Here is a 21700-nt window from a genome sequence, read left to right as displayed (position 1 = left end):
TTATGATCCAACAGCAAATTAGTTTGTCTTAAGCCAAGGAATAAGGGACAAAAAGATTTCATCTCTAGGCCTTACGGTGTAGGAGATATAGACCTCAATGCTTTTCCCTTTGCTATAGCGCCACCATCTGGCCAAAGAATGTCATTTTCCTTGGCTGAGTCATTTTACACCTGCTGGACCTTGCTGCCAAGGGAGGTGTTTCTGGGCCTTATGGTCTTTGCTCCACATTGCATTTTGCATAATGTCTCAGAGCCACTGTAGTTCAACAGCACAATGTATAGTCTTAGACTGCCATCTGCTGGTGTGAAATGACTACTTTCCCATATTTTTAGATCAGCCATGAAAGCACATACAGAAAGATTTAAGCATGTACTCCTATGTGGATATTTACCTAACATGGGCATGTACGGTATCAGCTGAATCCTAAGGATCTGAACTTTAACAAAAAAATGTTGCACTTTTATTACTATGTAGCTTACAGGCCACTCCCAATAACACAGATCTAGCATGTATTCCTCAAGTCAAATATAAGCTATATGTGTACATTAATATACACCTATAACTCAAAAATGCTTTCCCCAAAAATTTTAAAACGTCACATACTTGATCAGACTGAGGACCAGATGTCATAATTAAGTTGGGGTGCCACTGCAATCCTAGATGGCGCTATAACATAAAAAAACCCATTTAATCAGTTTTTGTCCAATTGTAGCGCCCCCTTTTGGTAAATTTTGATCATATTGTACATACGTCTTCAGGACAAGACCATACATACTTCTGTCACGTTTGGTCTTGATTGGACTTAATTTGTTTGAGTTATAGCTAAAAGAATGTTTAAAGCTCCCCACACTTCAATTAATTGTTTTATTACAACAAAAGTTTGTCCAAATGTTGAACTTTTTTTGATAATTATTTACCTACAGACTCTGCAGATTCCAACAAGGTCAACTGTTTGTGAATATCGCAAAATTCCACGGACTAGTTCGAAAAGCTTCAATTTTGAACATTTGGAAACTGAGAAAAAGCAAAGCATTTTTTGACAACACTTGCAATTACAAAGTTGTTAGGCCCTCTGCAGAGTATAAAAAGAAGCAAACTGCGTGTCAATATGCTTAATTTTCACAGAGATATATAATATTTTCTTGATATAGCGCCCCCTAGTGGCTATCGTTATGACAATTTTTCTGCTCTTAGGGAGGCCTCCCAGGAACATACCAGTCAAATCCCATGATGATTGGACCTTGTTAAGGTTGTCAAACAGCTGATGACAGCTGATTGGTCGATGACAATCACAATTTTGCTCGAATCGAGTTGTCCTTAATTTTCCCTCTACAGCCTTGCCCATAGAAGCAGCATGCCAAGCGGCGGCCCGATCCGCCTTACGGATGCTGAGATATAAACTTGAAGCATTTACAGCGCCCCCTATATGAATATTGGCTTCTCCTTTGACAAGCTACCTCAGAATCATGTCTGAAAGTAGAATATGAAATGTAAACACATTTGAGTAAACCATGAGTTTGTTATAGATTTTTAAGTAAAACATAAAATAAGCCGAAGAGGTTCATTTGCATATGGCGGCCATCTTGAATCGAAATTTCAACGTTTTTTTGATAATTATTAAACTACAGGCTCCTGCGAACATTTTGACACCAAGCTCAAGAAAATTGGACAAAAATCCACGGAGGAGTACACAAAAGTAGGTTTTGCAAATTATGCAAAATAGCAAAAAATCTAAGTAGGCGGAGCTTAGTGGTTGTATGTACCTTTTTGATTCGGCAGGACCCAAGGAATCAGGGAAAAAAAAGATTTCGTCTCTACGCCACACGGGGTGGAAAATCTTTTAATGAAAGCGTTTTCCTTCGCTGTAGCGCCCCCTTGAGGCCAATTGGGCTGATATTTTGCGCCTGAGTAGCGAGATCGACTACTACCTATTGACCAAGTCTCAAGTGTCTAGGCCTTACGGTTTGGGCTGTGCGATTCGTTTTATGGCAGAAAAAGAAAAAGAATAATAATAAATATAGCCGCAAGCGGCAATTAACGGGGTTCTCGCTTAACAGGCCTGTTTGGAAGCAATAGGCCTACATCGCTGCCATGCTACCTTTAAAAGCATTTCTATAAGTAGAATCTGAAATTTGAACCCATTTGAGCAAAGTATGGAGTTAGAGATGTTCAAGTAAAACCTGTGATAAGCTGAAGAGGTTCATTTGCCATCATGAATCAAAATGTCAATTAATTCTATAATTACCTAGGGTCAGACTCATGTGAACGTTTTGGCACCAAGCTCAAGGGACTTGGTGAAAAATTCATAGACTTATTGACAAAAGTATGTTTTGCAAATTATGCAAATTAGCTCAAAATCTAAGTGGGCTGAGCTTTATGATCCAACAGCAAATTAGTTTGTCTTAAGCCAAGGAATAAGGGACAAAAAGATTTAATCTCTAGGCCTTACGGTGTAGGAGATATAGACCTCAATGCTTTTCCCTTTGCTATAGCGCCACCATCTGGCCAAAGAATGTCATTTTCCTTGGCTGAGTCATTTTACACCTGCTGGACCTTGCTGCCAAGGGAGGTGTTTCTGGGCCTTATGGTCTTTGCTCCACATTGCATTTTGCATAATGTCTCAGAGCCACTGTAGTTCAACAGCACAATGTATAGTCTTAGACTGCCATCTGCTGGTGAGAAATGACTACTTTCCCATATTTTTAGATCAGCCATGAAAGCACATACAGAAAGATTTAAGCATGTACTCCTATGTGGATATTTACCTAACATGGGCATGTACGGTATCAGCTGAATCCTAAGGATCTGAACTTTAACAAAAAAATGTTGCACTTTTATTACTATGTAGCTTACAGGCCACTCCCAATAACACAGATCTAGCATGTATTCCTCAAGTCAAATATAAGCTATATGTGTACACTAATATACACCTATAACTCAAAAATGCTTTCCCCAAAAATTTTAAAACGTCACATACTTGATCAGACTGAGGACCAGATGTCATAATTAAGTTGGGGTGCCACTGCAATCCTAGATGGCGCTATAACATAAAAAAGCCCATTTAATCAGTTTTTGTCCAATTGTAGCGCCCCCTTTTGGTAAATTTTGATCATATTGTACATACGTCTTCAGGACAAGACCATACATACTTCTGTCACGTTTGGTCTTGATTGGACTTAATTTGTTTGAGTTATAGCTAAAAGAATGTTTAAAGCTCCCCACACTTCAATTAATTGTTTTATTACAACAAAAGTTTGTCCAAATGTTGAACTTTTTTTGATAGATATTTACCTACAGACTCTGCAGATTCCAACAAGGTCAACTGTTTGTGAATATCGCAAAATTCCACGGACTAGTTCGAAAAGCTTCAATTTTGAACATTTGGAAACTGAGAAAAAGCAAAGCATTTTTTGACAACACTTGCAATTACAAAGTTGTTAGGCCCTCTGCAGAGTATAAAAAGAAGCAAACTGCGTGTCAATATGCTTAATTTTCACATAGATATATAATATTTTCTTGATATAGCGCCCCCTAGTGGCTATCGTTATGACAATTTTTCTGCTCTTAGGGAGGCCTCCCAGGGACATACCAGTCAAATCCCATGATGATTGGACCTTGTTAAGGTTGTCAAACAGCTGATGACAGCTGATTGGTCGATGACAATCACAATTTTGCTCGAATCGAGTTGTCCTTAATTTTCCCTCTACAGCCTTGCCCATAGAAGCAGCATGCCAAGCGGCGGTCCGATCCGCCTTACGGATGCTGAGATATAAACTTGAAGCATTTACAGCGCCCCCTATATGAATATTGGCTTCTCCTTTGACAAGCTACCTCAGAATCATGTCTGAAAGTAGAATATGAAATGTAAACACATTTGAGTAAACCATGAGTTTGTTATAGATTTTTAAGTAAAACATAAAATAAGCCGAAGAGGTTCATTTGCATATGGCGGCCATCTTGAATCGAAATTTCAACGTCTTTTTGATAATTATTAAACTACAGGCTCCTGCGAACATTTTGACACCAAGCTCAAGAAAATTGGACAAAAATCCACGGAGGAGTACACAAAAGTAGGTTTTGCAAATTATGCAAAATAGCAAAAAATCTAAGTAGGCGGAGCTTAGTGGTTGTATGTACCTTTTTGATTCGGCAGGACCCAAGGAATCAGGGAAAAAAAAGATTTCGTCTCTACGCCACACGGGGTGGAAAATCTTTTAATGAAAGCGTTTTCCTTCGCTGTAGCGCCCCCTTGAGGCCAATTGGGCTGATATTTTGCGCCTGAGTAGCGAGACCGACTACTACCTATTGACCAAGTCTCAAGTGTCTAGGCCTTACGGTTTGGGCTGTGCGATTCGTTTTATGGCAGAAAAAGAAAAAGAATAATAATAATAACAAATTAAAATCAGAACAAACACAATAGGGTTTCAAGCACTTCGTGCTCGAACCCCTAATAATAACAAATTAAAATCAGAACAAACACAATAGGGTTTCAAGCACTTCGTGCTCGAACCCCTAATAATAAATATAGCCGCAAGCGGCAATTAACGGGGTTCTCGCTTAACAGGCCTGTTTGGAAGCAATAGGCCTACATCGCTGCCATGCTACCTTTAAAAGCATTTCTATAAGTAGAATCTTAAATTTGAACCCATTTGAGCAAAGTATGGAGTTAGAGATGTTCAAGTAAAACCTGTGATAAGCTGAAGAGGTTCATTTGCCATCATGAATCAAAATGTCAATTAATTCTATAATTACCTAGGGTCAGACTCATGTGAACGTTTTGGCACCAAGCTCAAGGGACTTGGTGAAAAATTCATAGACTTATTGACAAAAGTATGTTTTGCAAATTATGCAAATTAGCTCAAAATCTAAGTGGGCTGAGCTTTATGATCCAACAGCAAATTAGTTTGTCTTAAGCCAAGGAATAAGGGACAAAAAGATTTCATCTCTAGGCCTTACGGTGTAGGAGATATAGACCTCAATGCTTTTCCCTTTGCTATAGCGCCACCATCTGGCCAAAGAATGTCATTTTCCTTGGCTGAGTCATTTTACACCTGCTGGACCTTGCTGCCAAGGGAGGTGTTTCTGGGCCTTATGGTCTTTGCTCCACATTGCATTTTGCATAATGTCTCAGAGCCACTGTAGTTCAACAGCACAATGTATAGTCTTAGACTGCCATCTGCTGGTGAGAAATGACTACTTTCCCATATTTTTAGATCAGCCATGAAAGCACATACAGAAAGATTAAAGCATGTACTCCTATGTGGATATTTACCTAACATGGGCATGTACGGTATCAGCTGAATCCTAAGGATCTGAACTTTAACAAAAAATTGTTGCACTTTTATTACTATGTAGCTTACAGGCCATTCCCAATAACACAGATCTAGCATGTATTCCTCAAGTCAAATATAAGCTATATGTGTACACTAATATACACCTATAACTCAAAAATGCTTTCCCCAAAAATTTTAAAACGTCACATACTTGATCAGACTGAGGACCAGATGTCATAATTAAGTTGGGGTGCCACTGCGTTCCTAGATGGCGCTATAACATAAAAAAGCCCATTTAATCAGTTTTTGTCCAATTGTAGCGCCCCCTTTTGGTAAATTTTGATCATATTGTACATACGTCTTCAGGACAAGACAATACATACTTCTGTCACGTTTGGTCTTGATTGGACTTAATTTGTTTGAGTTATAGCTAAAAGAATGTTTAAAGCTCCCCACACTTCAATTAATTGTTTTATTACAACAAAAGTTTGTCCAAATGTTGAACTTTTCTTGATAATTATTTACCTACAGACTCTGCAGATTCCAACAAGGTCAACTGTTTGTGAATATCACAAAATTCCACGGACTAGTTTGAAAAGCTTCAATTTTGAACATTTGGAAACTGAGAAAAAGCAAAGCATTTTTTGACAACACTTGTAATTACAAAGTTGTTAGGCCCTCTGCAGAGTATAAAAAGAAGCAAACTGCGTGTCAATATGCTTAATTTTCACAGAGATATAGAATATTTTCTTGATATAGCGCCCCCTAGTGGCTATCGTTATGACAATTTTTCTGCTCTTAGGGAGGCCTCCCAGGGACATACCAATCAAATCCCATGATGATTGGACTGTGTTAAGGTTGTCAAACAGCTGATGACAGCTGATTGGTCGATGACAATCACAATTTTGCTCGAATCGAGTTGTCCTTAATTTTCCCTCTACAGCCTTGCCCATAGAAGCAGCATGCCAAGCGGCGGTCCGATCCGCCTTACGGATGCTGAGATATAAACTTGAAGCATTTACAGCGCCCCCTATATGAATATTGGCTTCTCCTTTGACAAGCTACCTCAGAATCATGTCTGAAAGTAGAATATGAAATGTAAACACATTTGAGTAAACCATGAGTTTGTTATAGATTTTTAAGTAAAACATAAAATAAGCCGAAGAGGTTCATTTGCATATGGCGGCCATCTTGAATCGAAATTTCAACGTTTTTTTGATAATTATTAAACTACAGGCTCCTGCGAACATTTTGACACCAAGCTCAAGAAAATTGGACAAAAATCCACGGAGGAGTGCACAAAAGTAGGTTTTGCAAATTATGCAAAATAGCAAAAAATCTAAGTAGGCGGAGCTTAGTGGTTGTATGTACCTTTTTGATTCGGCAGGACCCAAGGAATCAGGGAAAAAAAAGATTTCGTCTCTACGCCACACGGGGTGGAAAATCTTTTAATGAAAGCGTTTTCCTTCGCTGTAGCGCCCCCTTGAGGCCAATTGGGCTGATGTTTTGCGCCTGAGTAGCGAGACCGACTACTACCTATTGACCAAGTCTCAAGTGTCTAGGCCTTACGGTTTGGGCTGTGCGATTCGTTTTATGGCAGAAAAAGAAAAAGAATAATAATAATAAATATAGCCGCAAGCGGCAATTAACGGGGTTCTCGCTTAACAGGCCTGTTTGGAAGCAATAGGCCTACATCGCTGCCATGCTACCTTTAAAAGCATTTCTATAAGTGGAATCTTAAATTTGAACCCATTTGAGCAAAGTATGGAGTTAGAGATGTTCAAGTAAAACCTGTGATAAGCTGAAGAGGTTCATTTGCCATCATGAATCAAAATGTCAATTAATTCTATAATTACCTAGGGTCAGACTCATGTGAACGTTTTGGCACCAAGCTCAAGGGACTTGGTGAAAAATTCATAGACTTATTGACAAAAGTATGTTTTGCAAATTATGCAAATTAGCTCAAAATCTAAGTGGGCTGAGCTTTATGATCCAACAGCAAATTAGTTTGTCTTAAGCCAAGGAATAAGGGACAAAAAGATTTCATCTCTAGGCCTTACGGTGTAGGAGATATAGACCTCAATGCTTTTCCCTTTGCTATAGCGCCACCATCTGGCCAAAGAATGTCATTTTCCTTGGCTGAGTCATTTTACACCTGCTGGACCTTGCTGCCAAGGGAGGTGTTTCTGGGCCTTATGGTCTTTGCTCCACATTGCATTTTGCATAATGTCTCAGAGCCACTGTAGTTCAACAGCACAATGTATAGTCTTAGACTGCCATCTGCTGGTGAGAAATGACTACTTTCCCATATTTTTAGATCAGCCATGAAAGCACATACAGAAAGATTTAAGCATGTACTCCTATGTGGATATTTACCTAACATGGGCATGTACGGTATCAGCTGAATCCTAAGGATCTGAACTTTAACAAAAAATTGTTGCACTTTTATTACTATGTAGCTTACAGGCCACTCCCAATAACACAGATCTAGCATGTATTCCTCAAGTCAAATATAAGCTATATGTGTACACTAATATACACCTATAACTCAAAAATGCTTTCCCCCAAAATTTTAAAACGTCACATACTTGATCAGACTGAGGACCAGATGTCATAATTAAGTTGGGGTGCCACTGCGTTCCTAGATGGCGCTATAACATAAAAAAGCTCATTTAATCAGTTTTTGTCCAATTGTAGCGCCCCCTTTTGGTAAATTTTGATCATATTGTACATACGTCTTCAGGACAAGACCATACATACTTCTGTCACGTTTGGTCTTGATTGGACTTAATTTGTTTGAGTTATAGCTAAAAGAATGTTTAAAGCTCCCCACACTTCAATTAATTGTTTTATTACAGCAAAAGTTTGTCCAAATGTTGAACTTTTTTTGATAATTATTTACCTACAGACTCTGCAGATTCCAACAAGGTCAACTGTTTGTGAATATCGCAAAATTCCACGGACTAGTTCGAAAAGCTTCAATTTTGAACATTTGGAAACTGAGAAAAAGCAAAGCATTTTTTGACAACACTTGCAATTACAAAGTTGTTAGGCCCTCTGCAGAGTATAAAAAGAAGCAAACTGCGTGTCAATATGCTTAATTTTCACAGAGATATAGAATATTTTCTTGATATAGCGCCCCCTAGTGGCTATCGTTATGACAATTTTTCTGCTCTTAGGGAGGCCTCCCAGGGACATACCAGTCAAATCCCATGATGATTGGACCTTGTTAAGGTTGTCAAACAGCTGATGACAGCTGATTGGTCGATGACAATCACAATTTTGCTCGAATCGAGTTGTCCTTAATTTTCCCTCTACAGCCTTGCCCATAGAAGCAGCATGCCAAGCGGCGGTCCGATCCGCCTTACGGATGCTGAGATATAAACTTGAAGCATTTACAGCGCCCCCTATATGAATATTGGCTTCTCCTTTGACAAGCTACCTCAGAATCATGTCTGGAAGTAGAATATGAAATGTAAACACATTTGAGTAAACCATGAGTTTGTTATAGATTTTTAAGTAAAACATAAAATAAGCCGAAGAGGTTCATTTGCATATGGCGGCCATCTTGAATCGAAATTTCAACGTTTTTTTGATAATTATTAAACTACAGGCTCCTGCAAACATTTTGACACCAAGCTCAAGAAAATTGGACAAAAATCCACGGAGGAGTACACAAAAGTAGGTTTTGCAAATTATGCAAAATAGCAAAAAATCTAAGTAGGCGGAGCTTAGTAGTTGTATGTACCTTTTTGATTCGGCAGGACCCAAGGAATCAGGGAAAAAAAAGATTTCGTCTCTACGCCACACGGGGTGGAAAATCTTTTAATGAAAGCGTTTTCCTTCGCTGTAGCGCCCCCTTGAGGCCAATTGGGCTGATATTTTGCGCCTGAGTAGCGAGACCGACTACTACCTATTGACCAAGTCTCAAGTGTCTAGGCCTTACGGTTTGGGCTGTGCGATTCGTTTTATGGCAGAAAAAGAAAAAGAATAATAATAATAATAACAAATTAAAATCAGAACAAACACAATAGGGTTTCAAGCACTTCGTGCTCGAACCCCTAATAAATATAGCCGCAAGCGACAATTAACGGGGTTCTCGCAGAATAGGCCTGTTTGGAAACAATAGGCCTACATCGCTGATATGGTACCCTTAAAATCATGTCCTTAAGTAGAATCTGAAATTTGAACCCATTTGAATAAAGTATGGAGGAGTTACAGACGTTCAAGTAAAACTTGTGATAAGCCGAAGAGGTTCATCTGCATATGGAGGCCATCTTGAATCAAAATGTCAACATTGTTTCTATAATTACCTAATGTCAGACTCATGTGAATGTTTTGGCACCATGCTCAAGAGAATTGGACAAAAATGCACAGACTTATTGACAAAAGTATGCTTTGCATTTCGTGCTCGAACCCCTAAATATAGCTGCAAGCGGCAATGGCATGGTCCTAACACGAATGGGCCTAATTGGGAACTTTGGCCAGTCTGAGAGGTCAATGAGGCCTTAGGACACATGAACCATTTAGGCCAAACAAGGTAAAAATGAATCTATGATTTTGTTATATCTTCAACTAGCAGCTAACATTTGGAAATGTCTCATGTACTTACGAAGTGCCCCATAGACACCCTGTAAATATTTCTTTATGATTGGGCCTTGTTGGGCCTTTCAAAGAGCTGCTGAAACCTCAGTGGCCAATAGCAGCCATTGTGTATAGTAAATATCAACAACAACATGGAATCGGATTAAGTACATCACTCACTAACTGCATGTCACGTGTCCATGAGGTGTCCATTAAAGCAAGGATCTGCACAATGAGGCCTTAGTGTTGGTGTAAGGAGCATCAGTACAGAGAGACCCTAAGCAGTTTTGGACAGTGAGGTTTCACAAGTGCTAATGAACCATTTGTTTTAGTTTAGCAAAGGACATGATATGACTGGTGAGCACCGTTTTTAATTATGATAAATATTTTTGTTCATATGTTATGACTTTTGACCTGTACAGAGAAATAAGTTCTTGAATGTAGATGAACAAAGCAATATATGGTCTTAGAGTGCCACCTGCTGGTGAAACAATTTACTACTGTCCCATAGAGGAGCTGAGCTGTTACAAATGCACATAGAGATTTTTTAATCAGGTACTGCTCTTTGAATATTTCATTCACATGGACATATATGGTATCAGAGGAATCCTAAGGACCTGAACTTTAATTATTGATAATAAAATGTGGAACTTTCATCACTATGTGGCTTACAGGCCCCTCCCAATTACAGAAATCCAGCATGAACACAGAAACTGCACATAACATGTAATTGTGTAATTGTAGCTCTCCTTTTTGATGGATTTCTGTCATATTGTACAGGCTCCTTCAGGGTAAGACTCTACATATGTATGTAAATTGTGGTCTTAATTGGGCTTCATTTGTTTGAGATACAGCTGAAAGAATGTAAAAACTCAGCACACTTGGACTAATTGATTTATTGTTTCAACAGTGTGTCCAAATGTTGTACTTTTTTGGATAATTATTTACCTACAGACTCTGCAGATTCCAACAAAGTCAATTGTTTTGGAATAGAGCCAAATTCCACGGACTAGTTCGAAAAAGTTCAATTTTGAACAACTGGTTATTGAGAAAAAAGGATGCATTTTTTCACAACACTTGCAATTACAAAGTTGTTAGGCCATCTGCAGAGTATACAAAGCTGCAAACTGCGTGTCGATACACTTAATTTTTGCTTAGATATATCACATTTTCTTGATATAGCGCCACCTAGTGGCTATCGTTACGTAATTTTTTATGCACTTAGGAAGTGACCCCAGGAACATACCAGTCAAGTCTCATGATGATTGGACCTTGTTAAGGTAGTCAAACAGCTGCTGAAAACTAATTGGCCGATGACGATCACAATTTTGCCCGAATCGCGTTGTCCTTAATTTTCCACTTATAGCTTTGCCCATAGAAGCAGCATGCCAAAGGATGGTTCAAACTGCCTTGCGGATGCTGAGATATACACTTGTAGCATTTACAGCGCCCCCTATATGAATATTGGCTCCTCCTTTGACTTGGTACCTCAGAATCATGAGAGTAAGTTCAATATGCAAATTGAAGACATTTGAGTAAAGTATACAATTGTTATGAATTTTTAAGTAAAACAGACGAAGAGCCGAAGAGGTTCATTTGCATATGGCGGCCATCTTGAATCCGAATTCTAACATTTTTTGGATAATTATTAACCTCCAGACTCTTACAAACAATTTGGCACCATGCTCAACAGAATTGGACAAAAATCCACAGACTAGTTCGCAAAAGTAGGTTTTGCAAATTATGCAAAATAGCAAAAAATCTAAGTGGGCGGAGCTTAGTGGTTGTATTGACCTTTTTGATTCGGCAGAACTCAAGGAATCAGGGGGGAAAAAAAATTCGTCTCTACGCCTCACGTGGTAGGAGCCCCGTAAGAAAATGCGTTGTCCTTCGCTGTAGCGCCCCCATGAGGCCAATCAGTCTGATTTTTTGCGCCTGAGTAGCGGGAGGGTTTACTACCTACTGACCAAGCCTCAAGTCTGTAGGCCTTACGGTTTGGGCTGTGCGATCGTTTGTAGTGCAGAAAAAGAACCGGAAGAATAATAATAAAAATAAAAAATCCTAACAATTATAATAGGGTTTCAAGCACTTTGTGCTCGAACCCCTAATAATAACAAATTAAAATCAGAACAAACACAATAGGGTTTCAAGCACTTCGTGCTCGAACCCCTAATAAATATAGCCGCAAGCGGCAATTAACGGGGTTCTCGTTTAACAGGCCTGTTTGGAAGCAATAGGCCTACATCGCTGCCATGCTACCTTTAAAAGCATTTCTATAAGTAGAATCTTTAATTTGAACCCATTTGAGCAAAGTATGGAGTTAGAGATGTTCAAGTAAAACCTGTGATAAGCTGAAGAGGTTCATTTGCCATCATGAATCAAAATGTCAATTCATTCTATAATTACCTAGGGTCAGACTCATGTGAACGTTTTGGCACCAAGCTCAAGGGACTTGGTGAAAAATTCATAGACTTATTGACAAAAGTATGTTTTGCAAATTATGCAAATTAGCTCAAAATCTAAGTGGGCTGAGCTTTATGATCCAACAGCAAATTAGTTTGTCTTAAGCCAAGGAATAAGGGACAAAAAGATTTCATCTCTAGGCCTTACGGTGTAGGAGATATAGACCTCAATGCTTTTCCCTTTGCTATAGCGCCACCATCTGGCCAAAGAATGTCATTTTCCTTGGCTGAGTCATTTTACACCTGCTGGACCTTGCTGCCAAGGGAGGTGTTTCTGGGCCTTATGGTCTTTGCTCCACATTGCATTTTGCATAATGTCTCAGAGCCACTGTAGTTCAACAGCACAATGTATAGTCTTAGACTGCCATCTGCTGGTGAGAAATGACTACTTTCCCATATTTTTAGATCAGCCATGAAAGCACATACAGAAAGATTAAAGCATGTACTCCTATGTGGATATTTACCTAACATGGGCATGTACGGTATCAGCTGAATCCTAAGGATCTGAACTTTAACAAAAAATTGTTGCACTTTTATTACTATGTAGCTTACAGGCCACTCCCAATAACACAGATCTAGCATGTATTCCTCAAGTCAAATATAAGCTATATGTGTACACTAATATACACCTATAACTCAAAAATGCTTTCCCCAAAAATTTTAAAACGTCACATACTTGATCAGACTGAGGACCAGATGTCATAATTAAGTTGGGGTGCCACTGCGTTCCTAGATGGCGCTATAACATAAAAAAGCCCATTTAATCAGTTTTTGTCCAATTGTAGCGCCCCCTTTTGGTAAATTTTGATCATATTGTACATACGTCTTCAGGACAAGACCATACATACTTCTGTCACGTTTGGTCTTGATTGGACTTAATTTGTTTGAGTTATAGCTAAAAGAATGTTTAAAGCTCCCCACACTTCAATTAATTGTTTTATTACAACAAAAGTTTGTCCAAATGTTGAACTTTTTTTGATAATTATTTACCTACAGACTCTGCAGATTCCAACAAGGTCAACTGTTTGTGAATATCGCAAAATTCCACGGACTAGTTCGAAAAGCTTCAATTTTGAACATTTGGAAACTGAGAAAAAGCAAAGCATTTTTTGACAACACTTGCAATTACAAAGTTGTTAGGCCCTCTGCAGAGTATAAAAAGAAGCAAACTGCGTGTCAATATGCTTAATTTTCACAGAGATATATAATATTTTCTTGATATAGCGCCCCCTAGTGGCTATCGTTATGACAATTTTTCTGCTCTTAGGGAGGCCTCCCAGGGACATACCAGTCAAATCCCATGATGATTGGACCTTGTTAAGGTTGTCAAACAGCTGATGACAGCTGATTGGTCGATGACAATCACAATTTTGCTCGAATCGAGTTGTCCTTAATTTTCCCTCTACAGCCTTGCCCATAGAAGCAGCATGCCAAGCGGCGGTCCGATCCGCCTTACGGATGCTGAGATATAAACTTGAAGCATTTACAGCGCCCCCTATATGAATATTGGCTTCTCCTTTGACAAGCTACCTCAGAATCATGTCTGAAAGTAGAATATGAAATGTAAACACATTTGAGTAAACCATGAGTTTGTTATAGATTTTTAAGTAAAACATAAAATAAGCCGAAGAGGTTCATTTGCATATGGCGGCCATCTTGAATCGAACTTTCAACGTTTTTTTGATAATTATTAAACTACAGGCTCCTGCGAACATTTTGACACCAAGCTCAAGAAAATTGGACAAAAATCCACGGAGGAGTACACAAAAGTAGGTTTTGCAAATTATGCAAAATAGCAAAAAATCTAAGTAGGCGGAGCTTAGTGGTTGTGTGTACCTTTTTGATTCGTCAGGACCCAAGGAATCAGGGAAAAAAAAGATTTCGTCTCTACGCCACACGGGGTGGAAAATCTTTTAATGAAAGCGTTTTCCTTCGCTGTAGCGCCCCCTTGAGGCCAATTGGGCTGATATTTTGCGCCTGAGTAGCGAGACCGACTACTACCTATTGACCAAGTCTCAAGTGTCTAGGTCTTACGGTTTGGGCTGTGCGATTCGTTTTATGGCAGAAAAAGAAAAAGAATAATAATAATAATAATAAATATAGCCGCAAGCGACAATTAACGGGGTTCTCGCAAAATAGGCCTGTTTGGAAAAAATAGGCCTACATCGCTGATATGGTACCCTTAAAATCATGTCCTTAAGTAGAATCTGAAATTTGAACCCATTTGAATAAAATATGGAGGAGTTACAGACGTTCAAGTAAAACATACGATAAGCCGAAGAGGTTCATTTGCACATGGCAGCCTTCTTGAATCGAAATGTCAACATTCATTCTATAATTAGACATGGTCAGACTCTTGTGAACAAAGCTCAAGAGAATTGGACAAAAATTCACAGACTTGTGGAAAAAAGTAAGTTTAGCTAATTATGCATATTAGCTCAAAATCTAAGTGGGCGGAGGTAAATGGTCCAAATGGCAGATTAGTTTGAATTAAGCCAAGGAATCAGGGAAAAAAAAGATTTAGTCTCTAGGCCTTACGGTGTAGGAGATATAGACCTAAACGCGTATCCCTTTTCTATATCGCCACCATCTGGCCAAAGAGTGTCATTTTCCTTGGCTGAGTCATGTCATACCTGCTGTACCTTGCTGGCAAGTGAAGTGTTTCTGGACCTTATGGTCTTTGCTCAACATTGCATTTTGCCTCAGATCCACTGTAGTTCAACATCACAATGTATAGTCTTATATGAGAAAGCTGTTATTTCTCACCAGCAGATGGCAGTCTGTTTGGATCAGAAATATTTCACAAACAGAAATATTTGAGCGTGTACTCCTATGTGGATAATTACCTTACATGGACATATGTGGTATCAGCTGAATCCTAAGGATCTGAACTTTAATAATTATCAAAAAAAACTTGCACTTCTATTACTATGTAGCTTACAGGCCCCTCCCAAAAAGAGAGATCCAGCATGTATTCCACAAGTCAAATATATGCTATATATGTACACATATATACACCTATAACTCAAAAACGCTTTCACCAAAAATTTCAAAATTTCACAAGCTTGATAAGCCTGAGGAGCAGATGTCATAATTAAATTGTGGTGCCACTGCAATCCTAGATGGCGCTATAACACAAAAAATACTTTTTAATAAGTTATTGTCCAATTGTAGCGCCCCCTTTGGGTGGATTTAAGCCATAATAGACATGCTCCTTCAGGGTATGGTCTTACATAATCTTATAAAGTTTGGTCTGGATTGGGCTTCTTTTCTTGGAGTTATAGATGAAAGAACCTATAAAGCAGCTCACACTTCAGTTTGTTGACATGTTGTAACAACACAATGTTAAAAAGTCATACTTTTTTTAAAGATTATTTACCTACAGACTCTACAGATTCCAACAAGACCAAATGTTTGGGAATAGCATCAGATTCCACGGACTAGTTCGAAAACCTCAATTTTCAAACAACTGGCCATTGAGAGACATTAATACATTTCTTGACAATACTTGCTATTACAAAGTTGTTAGGCAATATAAAGAGTACAGAGTCCAGCAAACTGCATGTCAATATGCTTAATTTTTGCTGAGATATTACATATTTTCTTGTTATAGCGCCCCCTAGTGGCTATCGTTACGAAACGTCTTCTGCTCTTAGGAAGTGCGTCCATGGACATGCCAGTCAAGTATCATAATGATTGACCTTTGTCAAGCTTGTCAGGAAGCTGCTGAGTTCTGATTGGCCGATGATGTTACAATTTGGCGAGTATCAACTTGTCCTTTATTTTCCACTTAGAGCCTTGCCTAAAGCAGCTGTATTCCAAGCGGCGGACCGATCGGACTTGCGGATGTTGAGATATGAATTTCTAGTATTTAGAGCGCCCCCTATGTGAATTTTCGCACCACCGACGACATGCTACCTCAAAATCATGTCCCTAAGCAGAATCTGAAATTGCAACCCATTTGAGTAAAGTATGCAGAAGTAACAGCTGTTCATGTAAAAAGGGTGATAAGCCGATAAGGTTCATTTGCATATGGCAGCTACATTGAATTGAAATGTCAACGTTTTTTTGATGATTATTAAGCTTCAGACTCCTGCGAACGTTTTGACACCAAGCTCAAGAAAATTGGACAAAAATCCACAGACTAGTACGCAAAAGTAGGTTTTGCAAATTATGCAAAATAGCAAAAAATCTAAGTGGGCGGAGCTTAGTGGTTGTATCGACCTTTTTGATTCGGCAGGACTCAAGGAATCAGGGGGGAAAAAAATTTCGTCTCTACGCCTCACGTGGTAGAAGCCCCGTAAGAAAAGGTGTTGTCCTTCGCTGTAGCGCCCCCATGAGGCCAATCAGTCTGATTTTTTGCGCCTGAGTAGCGGGAGGGTTTACTACCTACTGGCCAAGCCTCAAGTCTGTAGGCCTTACGGTTTGGGCTGTGCGATCACATTTAGTGCAGAAAAAGAACCGGAAGAATAATAATAATAAATATAGCCGCAAGCGACAATTAACGGGGTTCTCGCAGAATAGGCCTGTTTGGAAAAAATAGGCCTACATCGCTGATATGGTATCCTTAAAATCATGTCCTTAAGTAGAATCTGAAATTTGAACCCATTTGAATAAAATATGGAGGAGTTACAGACGTTCAAGTAAAACATACGATAAGCCGAAGAGGTTCATTTGCACATGGCAGCCTTCTTGAATCGAAATGTCAACATTCATTCTATAATTATACATAGTCAGACTCTTGTGAACGTTTTGGCACAAAGCTCAAGAGAATTGGACAAAAATTCACAGACTTGTGGAAAAAAGTAAGTTTAGCTAATTATGCATATTTGCTCAAAATCTAAGTGGGCGGAGGTAAATGGTCCAAATGGCAGATTAGTTTGAATTAAGCCAAGGAATCAGGGAAAAAAAAGATTTCGTCTCTAGGCCTTACGGTGTAGGAGATATAGACCTAAACGCGTATCCCTTTTCTATATCGCCACCATCTGGCCAAAGAGTGTCATTTTCCTTGGCTGAGTCATGTCATACCTGCTGTACCTTGCTGGCAAGTGAAGTGTTTCTGGACCTTATGGTCTTTGCTCAACATTGCATTTTGCCTCAGATCCACTGTAGTTCAACATCACAATGTATAGTCTTATATGAGAAAGCTGTTATTTCTCACCAGCAGATGGCAGTCTGTTTGGATCAGAAATATTTCACAAACAGAAATATTTGAGCGTGTACTCCTATGTGGATAATTACCTTACATGGGCATATGTGGTATCAGCTGAATCCTAAGGATCTGAACTTTAATAATTATCAAGAAAAACTTGCACTTCTATTACTATGTAGCTTACAGGCCCCTCCCAAAAAGAGAGATCCAGCATGTATTCCACAAGTCAAATGTATGCTATATATGTACACATATATACACCTATAACTCAAAAACGCTTTCACCAAAAATTTCAAAATTTCACAAGCTTGATAAGCCTGAGGAGCAGATGTCATAATTAAATTGTGGTGCCACTGCAATCCTAGATGGCGCTATAACACAAAAAATACTTTTTAATAAGTTATTGTCCAATTGTAGCGCCCCCTTTGGGTGGATTTAGGCCATAATAGACATGCTCCTTCAAGGTATGGTCTTACATAATCCTATAAAGTTTGGTCTGGATTGGGCTTCTTTTCTTGGAGTTATAGATGAAAGAACCTATAAAGCAGCTCACACTTCAGTTTATTGACATGTTGTAACAACACAATGTTAAAAAGTCATACTTTTTTTTAAAGATTATTTACCTACAGACTCTACAGATTCCAACAAGACCAAATGTTTGGGAATAGCATCAGATTCCACGGACTAGTTCGAAAACCTCAATTTTCAAACAACTGGCCATTGAGAAAAATTAATACATTTCTTGACAATACTTGCTATTACAAAGTTGTTAGGCAATATACAGAGTACAGAGTCCAGCAAACTGCATGTCAATATGCTTAATTTTCGCTGAGATATTACATATTTTCTTGTTATAGCGCCCCCTAGTGGCTATCGTTACGAAACGTCTTCTGCTCTTAGGAAGTGCCTCCATGGACATGCCAGTCAAGTATCATAATGATTGACCTTTGTCAAGCTTGTCAGGAAGCTGCTGAGTTCTGATTGGCCGATGACGTTACAATTTGGTGAGTATCGACTTGTCCTTTATTTTCCACTTAGAGCCTTGCCTAAAGCAGCTGTATGCCAAGCGGCGGACCGATGGGACTTGCGGATTCTGAGATATGAATTTCTAGTATTTAGAGCGCCCCCTATGTGAATTTTGGCACCACCGACGACATGCTACCTCAAAATCATGTCCCTAAGCAGAGTCTGAAATTGCAACCCATTTGAGTAAAGTATGCAGGAGTAACAGCTGTTCATGTAAAACGGGCGATAAGCCGATAAGGTTCATTTGCATATGGCAGCTACATTGAATCGAAATGTCAACGTTTTTTTGATAATTATTAAGCTTCAGACTCTTACGAACGTTTTGACACCAAGCTCAAGAAAATTGGACAAAAATCCACGGACTAGTACGCAAAAGTAGGTTTTGCAAATTATGCAAAATAGCAAAAAATCTAAGTGGGCGGAGCTTAGTGGTTGTATTGACCTTTTTGATTCGGAAGGACCCAAGGAATCAGGGGGAAAAAAGATTTCGTCTCTACGCCACACGTGGTAGGAGCCCCGTAAGAAAAGGCGTTGTCCTTCGCTGTAGCGCCCCCATGAGGCCAATCATTCTGATTTTTTGCGCCTGAGTAGCGGGAGGGTTTACTACCTACTGACCAAGCCTCAAGTCTGTAGGCCTTACGGTTTGGGCTGTGCGATCATTTGTAGGGCAGAAAAAGAACCGGAAGAATAATAATAATAATAATAAAAATAAAAATCCTAACAATTATAATAGGGTTTCAAGCACTTCGTGCTCGAACCCCTAAAAATCCTAACAATTATAATAGGGTTTCAAGCACTTCGTGCTCGAACCCCTAATAAATATAGCCGCAAGCGACAATTAACGGGGTTCTCGCAAAATAGGCCTGTTTGGAAAAAATAGGCCTACATCGCTGATATGGTACCCTTAAAATCATGTCCTTAAGTAGAATCTGAAATTTGAACCCATTTGAATAAAATATGGAGGAGTTACAGACGTTCAAATAAAACATACGATAAGCCGAAGAGGTTCATTTGCACATGGCAGCCTTCTTGAATCGAAATGTCAACATTCATTCTATAATTAGACATGGTCAGACTCTTGTGAACAAAGCTCAAGAGAATTGAACAAAAATTCACAGACTTGTGGAAAAAAGTAAGTTTAGCTAATTATGCATATTAGCTCAAAATCTAAGATATAACAAAATCATAGATTCATTTTTACCTTGTTTGGCCTAAATGGTTCATGTGTCCTAAGGCCTCATTGACCTCTCAGACTGGCCAAAGGTCCCAATTAGGCCCATTCGTGTTAGGACCATGCCATTGCCGCTTGCAGCTATAATTAGGGGTTCGAGCACGAAATGCAAAGCATACTTTTGTCAATAAGTCTGTGCATTTTTGTCCAATTCTCTTGAGCATGGTGCCAAAACATTCACATGAGTCTGACATTAGGTAATTATAGAAACAATGTTGACACTTTGATTCAAGATGGCCTCCATATGCAGATGAACCTCTTCGGCTTATCACAAGTTTTACTTGAACGTCTGTAACTCCTCCATACTTTATTCAAATGGGTTCAAATTTCAGATTCTACTTAAGGACATGATTTTAAGGGTACCATATCAGCGATGTAGGCCTATTGTTTCCAAACAGGCCTATTCTGCGAGAACCCCGTTAATTGTCGCTTGCGGCTATATTTATTAGGGGTTCGAGCACGAAGTGCTTGAAACCCTATTGTGTTTGTTCTGATTTTAATTTGTTATTATTATTATTATTCTTTTTCTTTTTCTGCCATAAAACGAATCGCACAGCCCAAACCGTAAGGCCTAGACACTTGAGACTTGGTCAATAGGTAGTAGTCGGTCTCGCTACTCAGGCGCAAAATATCAGCCCAATTGGCCTCAAGGGGGCGCTACAGCGAAGGAAAACGCTTTCATTAAAAGATTTTCCACCCCGTGTGGCGTAGAGACGAAATCTTTTTTTTCCCTGATTCCTTGGGTCCTGCCGAATCAAAAAGGTACATACAACCACTAAGCTCCGCCTACTTAGATTTTTTGCTATTTTGCATAATTTGCAAAACCTACTTTTGTGTACTCCTCCGTGGATTTTTGTCCAATTTTCTTGAGCTTGGTGTCAAAATGTTCGCAGGAGCCTGTAGTTTAATAATTATCAAAAAAACGTTGAAATTTCGATTCAAGATGGCCGCCATATGCAAATGAACCTCTTCGGCTTATTTTATGTTTTACTTAAAAATCTATAACAAACTCATGGTTTACTCAAATGTGTTTACATTTCATATTCTACTTTCAGACATGATTCTGAGGTAGCTTGTCAAAGGAGAAGCCAATATTCATATAGGGGGCGCTGTAAATGCTTCAAGTTTATATCTCAGCATCCGTAAGGCGGATCGGACCGCCGCTTGGCATGCTGCTTCTATGGGCAAGGCTGTAGAGGGAAAATTAAGGACAACTCGATTCGAGCAAAATTGTGATTGTCATCGACCAATCAGCTGTCATCAGCTGTTTGACAACCTTAACAAGGTCCAATCATCATGGGATTTGACTGGTATGTTCCTGGGAGGCCTCCCTAAGAGCAGAAAAATTGTCATAACGATAGCCACTAGGGGGCGCTATATCAAGAAAATATTATATATCTCTGTGAAAATTAAGCATATTAACACGCAGTTTGCTTCTTTTTATACTCTGCAGAGGGCCTAACAACTTTGTAATTGCAAGTGTTGTCAAAAAATGCTTTGCTTTTTCTCTGTTTCCAAATGTTCAAAATTGAACCTTTTCGAACTAGTCTGTGGAATTTTGCGATATTCCCAAACAGTTGACCTTGTTGGAATCTGCAGAGTCTGTAGGTAAATAATTATCAAAAAAAGTTCAACATTTGGACAAACTTTTGTTGTAATAAAACAATTAATTGAAGTGTGGGGAGCTTTAAACATTCTTTTAGCTATAACTCAAACAAATTAAGTCCAATCAAGACCAAATGTGACAGAAGTATGGATGGTCTTGTCCTGAAGACGTATGTACAATATGATCAAAATTTACCAAAAGGGGGCGCTACAATTGGACAAAAACTGATTAAATGGGCTTTTTTATGTTATAGCGCCATCTAGGAACGCAGTGGCACCCCAACTTAATTATGACATCTGGTCCTCAGTCTGATCAAGTATGTGACGTTTTAAAATTTTTGGGGAAAGCATTTTTGAGTTATAGGTG

Source organism: Hoplias malabaricus, chromosome X2, assembly GCF_029633855.1.
Source record: "Hoplias malabaricus isolate fHopMal1 chromosome X2, fHopMal1.hap1, whole genome shotgun sequence".
In the NCBI taxonomy this organism is placed as follows: Eukaryota; Metazoa; Chordata; class Actinopteri; order Characiformes; family Erythrinidae; genus Hoplias; species Hoplias malabaricus.
This window is presented reverse-complemented; position numbering follows the sequence as displayed.